At 38.7% G+C, this 5,244-nt stretch overlaps 1 protein-coding gene and 1 long non-coding RNA gene across 4 annotated transcripts in view; one reads left to right on the top strand and one right to left on the bottom strand.

Moving 5' to 3' along the window:
* Positions 1 to 5,187, bottom strand: part of LOC103616591 (sodium channel protein type 2 subunit alpha) — a 69,484-nt gene extending 64,297 nt beyond the window's left edge. Inside the window, exon 1 of the mRNA XM_017735645.1 lies at positions 5,169 to 5,187. The gene's annotated coding sequence lies outside the window, so the exon portion shown is untranslated. The remainder of the gene's footprint in view (positions 1 to 5,168) is intronic.
* Positions 1 to 5,238, top strand: part of LOC108447031 — a 96,933-nt gene extending 91,695 nt beyond the window's left edge. For 2 of the 3 annotated variants that reach the window (XR_001862392.1, XR_001862391.1), the window contains exon 4: positions 1 to 409. This exon is cut by the window's left edge and continues 1,807 nt beyond it. This is a non-coding gene — a long non-coding RNA (uncharacterized LOC108447031). Of the gene's footprint in view, positions 410 to 4,959 lie in introns of those variants that run through there. The other variant, XR_001862393.1, reaches the window with a different exon arrangement.
* The last annotated feature ends 6 nt before the right edge of the window (positions 5,239 to 5,244 follow it).

Below are 5,244 nucleotides of genomic sequence, written 5' to 3'. Positions count from 1 at the left end.
ATTTCAAAAAAGATCTTTCCGATTTTGATGGATTGGTATGGAAAGCAGTCACCTTCATGTTACCCTTAATATGAGGTGATTCCAAATATGAAGTTCCTTTGTCCCCACTGGTCTTTCTATAGACACTTTCTATAGACACATTGTCTATAGACAATAAGTGCCCTCACTTATTATTTTCCTCAGTAAGGACCACCTCACTGTGCCAGGTTCTTGACCCCTCTCTCTCCTTCCTCCTGCCTTGGTTGGCCTGTATGTAATCAAAGACAACTAATACTACAAGTACTCTGTCCAGAACCTCTTGGATAATGACCCTCTCTTTCCCCCACCAACTATCTAGGTAGGAAAAAACCTTAAAACTTTAAAACACCCTTTGCACCAGATGAATAAATCCAGTAAAACCTATAGCAAATCAGAAGGTTTGGGGTTTTTTTTTTACATTTTGCAGAATGCTGCAAAGCCTTTATAAGCAAATTGTAGATAAATGCGTTCTAAATGCTTTCTTCTGTCTCTTATTGTACCAATTGATCTGGCTATACATCCTAAAAACACTGAAAGCACTGCATATTTTCAAATAATTTAATTTATTTAACTTATTTTGAGGTTTTCTCTTGAATGTAAACCTTGCTGTAAGAGAAGGGCTCCCAGACAGAATCAGGGTGGAGATACAAAAGCTGAGCCAGCACATAAAAACACACCCCCGATGAACAACCACAATCTCAATGCTGAGCAAATGTGCAGCTCCCAGGCAGCAGGTCCCAGAGAAGCCACTGAGGGATTTAGGGCAAAGAAGCATGGGTCCCTACTAGGTGGCGGACCTTCAAAATAAACATTTCCTCACTGGCTGGCCAGCTGCTCAGAAGGCACATTTCTCATTATTATAAAGAATTTGCATGCTAGCTGAGCAAGCCAGATGGCCAAGAAGTATATTCACATTAATTATTTGGGTACAAGAAACAAAAAGCTCCTTCCTGGCTGCTGTCTGATCAAATATCAAACATTTCCTCTACACATGCAGCACAAGAGCAGAACTGTGTCTCACCTGGGATGGAAATCAGTGCAGTGGGTGGAGGCAGCCGTGTGGGGGTACATCAGAAGGAAAGAGTAGCTATGTTAAGAGAGGCGAGGTGTGATACAGTCAAGAATTACTAAATAAATTGTGGAAAGAAAAGAAATACAGCAAATGCAGTAGGAAGGGAAAGATGCAACCTTTATGCAATCTATAACAGCCTAACCCCTAGTATATAAGTTTTTTATACACAGTAAAAATAGTTGGGCAAAATACTTCCCAGGGATGTTGTAAATATTCTAAGACACACAGCATACTTTCAGGAAACCTGGAGACATAATAATGAACACAGCAGGATTTAATATTTTACAATTAAGGCACAAAAAAACCCTTATCAATGATACTGTAGCAAGGTAAACCAGTATCTATAAAACCATTGTAAAGTTACATGCACTTTAAAATTAAATCAAAGTGAGTGTCAAGATTGTGCTTGCTATTTGGTTATTTTTCCCCTGTAGTATATCATTGCTGATTACCTATTCATTTGCATGGCAGGATAATGTGTTCATAGTTGTCCAGACACAAAGCCAAACAGGGAGTTAAACACAAAGGGGTTGCCTGTTTTGTCCCAAAATTTGGTGGGGTTTTGGAAGCACCCACAGGACAGAAAAAAACTAGAGATGACCTACCAGCTCCTGCTTTGGGTGCAGCATAAATGGCATAATCTCTCTATATGCTGGCAAGTACATGGACACAGCACCAGTCCCGAAGGACCCCAGCATGCACGAGACAACTGCTAGAGAACACATGCTACCCTCTGCAGCACTAGGTAACACTGCAAGGGCACAGAGAGACAGTTTAGGTCTCTTGGCCACTCAGGCCCCACCAAGATATGGCAACTTCAAACAAGAATTTTAAGTCCAAACATACAGGATAACACTGGATAAGGATTCTGCAAATGCATCATCTGAGAAAGATATAGTTTCAAGGTAAAAAAAAACCCAGCCTAGATCTATACATCAGTAGTTTCATCAACACACTAATAACCCAAGAATCAATTAAAACTACAGATACAGAAGGGACTCCCATTTAATATATGTCACAAATATGTCATAAAAGTGCACAAAAGAGGCTTGCTGGAGCATTTTGTTTTTCCTTACTTAACTTGTTGAATTGCAAGCAAGAAAATTTCATGGTGAGATTTTCAAAGAAAGAGCCCAATCCTGACAGAAAACATGACAGAATTTCTATGGAAATAACTGTATTAAACTTACCTGCTCACACATGAAAATATATTGAAATTTCTGTTAGAGAGGGGCTTTGTCTAGTATGCAACAACTGCATACAAGATGATTTAATTTTTCTTTTATACTTCTGCTTTGATACTGAACTTCTAGAATGGATTTCTTTCACAACTTTAAGAAAACTATTTGTGCTGAACTTATTACATCACAAAATGCAACCTGCACTTAGAAATTTGAGAAAGAGTTAGTCTCCTGACAAGAAATCAACTAGTTAACAGTGACAGAAACCTTTACAGGAGGAACAAGACAATTAATGGAAAATCTTCAGACCAGTGTGCTTTGAACACAAATGCTTCAACCAGTGCAATTACTCAACATTAAGGATGACTCAACCCTCTCTAAGGAGCATGACATCTGTGATTATTATTGATAAATACATCCTTGTCCTGGGCTGAATTTACAATTTATTTCAACAGGAAAAGAAAACATTTTTGGAGATTAAATTATACCAGTTCTGTCTCCATGTGTTCTGGATTATATGCAGTTGTGCACTCCCAAAGGACACGCTGCAGAAGGCATCCAACTTTGTGTCCCTATAAAATAATTAAATGAGGACGCATGTTCTTGAAGAATTAGATCAAGGTATAGTATGTTTCTTTGGACTGGAATAAGATGGAATGTCTTCTACATGCTATCACCACTTATTAGTAGTAAGTATGTATTAACAATAAATTATATTTGCTTATATGAAGAAAAAGCATTTTTCAACATTACCTCAAAGCTTCATCCTGGCCTTGAATAAGAGAAACAAGTTTTATGATAAAATATTGAAGGCAAAAGCTGTCAACATCACTATTGTACTGTTCGTAATAAAACCTTAGGCTAAAAAAATCTGTTGAAAAGCCCACAAAAATGTTCATGTCTTATACTGTTTATCTGCACTTAGCATTTCTTTTATGTGTGCAATTTTAAAATCAACAACCTGTTTTACCCACTTCCATTTCTCTCTGTTGAATTTCATCTGCAAACACTGAATAATTTTTTAAATATGGAAAGGGCAATGTTTGCTTTTGTGTCTCTTAGGAATAGTACAAAATTATCAATTTCTAAGATTTGCACAAAACTTGTATTTTCATCAAATCTGCACTTGTATAAACTTCAGCTAAATACACCTTTAGAAGACCAGTTAAAAACCACAGTATTTTTAAATATATGTTAGAAAGAAAAAAAACTGCACGAGTCTACATGAAGCTATCCTCTTGAATCCCTAACACAGAGACATGGCAGGGCTGGAGTGGGGGTGAAGTGGTGGGTGACATCAAAGCCCTTGGACTGGCTAATGGCCATCGTGGCCCTCAGCAAATCTTGCAGCATCTTGAACACATCTCTGACCATCCCGAATCTCTGTGTGTGATACACGCACAGAGCTCTGCCTTCCCACCCCGACACACCCTTTTCCAGCAGGACAAGCCCAGAAGCCATTGTGTTTCTCACAGTGAGATAAGAGCCAGCATACAGGATGTATTCCTCCTGTTTACCTCTAACAGCTGTGTTTGGCAAAAAATGACAGCAACACAGCAACTGATTAGATTCTAATAAAAGTAAATTTTCAGTCCACTTAAAAGCTGAAAAATGTTTAGACACAGACAACTGACGTGAAAAGGGCAGTGTCAGAACTGCCTTTCATTCCATAAGAAAATTCACACCTTAACGGTGCTGTGGTGCTATGCATCAAATCATAAACGTGTCATACAGTAATACTAATTTTGGGGGGATTTGGTGGGTGGTTTTGTTTTGGTTTTTTTTTTTTTTAGTAGTTGTTGGTTTTTTTTGTTTTGGTTGGCTTTTGTTGTTGTTGTTGATAACTCATACGCACATATTTGCTCAAGCTCAACAAGTCTAACTGGAAAAAATAACATTAAATCTAACCTTTTACAACTTATTTTTGCTCTTTGCATCCCACTCAGACTAGAAGTCTTTTTATTATATTCCAGAAACTATGAGATATTTTGGTGAACAAAGACATTAGCTACACTGGAGTCCTCAAGTTAAACAGCATAATCTGATTTTACAAAAGGAGGGTAAAATGGGTACTGAAATTTATTTTTGTGACTAAAACCTTTCTTTTCATAAATCACCACACACTTTTGTGTAAGGATTGCTCCCGTCATTTGTTTTCCTACCAAGACTTTTTTTTGGGGGGGGGAGCTGAAGCAGTGCCACTTATGGGAAGCACAAAGTACACTTTTATAAACGACTTCTCTTTGTATAAAAGTCATAGCAAACCAATTTGGTTGAACAAAATAACTTTGCTGCACCTGAACTCTAAGCTGGAATGCCAGAAGTTTAGAGATAAGGTAACAGGTGCATAAGAAGGATTAATGCATTGGTGTCAATTCTTTACAAGAATACCCAGCAGATAAGACTGCCCGAGAGGAGATTCTGCTGTTCTTCCTGGCTTTTCCTGTTGCTCTCTCCTCTGTGCTTCTTCCATCTTTCCACAGATGTGGTCACCACTGCTTAGCAACCAAGGGGACACGATGACACAGAGGAAAATCCTCCATCTAGAGCTCATCCTGCTCCACCTACAGAGCAGCAAACTACCTCTCACAGCAAATTAGGAAGAATATTATTTCCTTGCTACCGCAGAGGTACCAAGTGAGACCTCTTATGTAGCTTCATGTGAGACGAATTTTCTTTCCTTGGTAGGTGCACAGGAGAGAACTTAAGCTGGAGGAGAACCTGAGACTTGTCGGTAAAACAGCTCCCCAAATGCCCAAATGCTAATGCCGGGAAAATAAATACATAAATAAATATAAGGAAAGGAAAAAAAAAAAAAAAGGAAAAAAAAGAACGTTCCGATACCGCGGGGATGGGAAAAGAAAAGCAAAGACAAGAGACTCAACCGAATTCCCTACCTACTTCTACTCAAGTGCTCCAGCCATCCTCCAGGGAGAGTCCAGGCAGCTTAGACCGAAGTCCGGCTAAGACCCC

The sequence above is a fragment of the Corvus brachyrhynchos genome, unplaced genomic scaffold (genome assembly GCF_000691975.1).
Source record: "Corvus brachyrhynchos isolate BGI_N302 unplaced genomic scaffold, ASM69197v1 scaffold255, whole genome shotgun sequence".
NCBI classification, from domain to species: domain Eukaryota; kingdom Metazoa; phylum Chordata; class Aves; order Passeriformes; family Corvidae; genus Corvus; species Corvus brachyrhynchos.
This window is presented reverse-complemented; position numbering and strand designations above follow the sequence as displayed.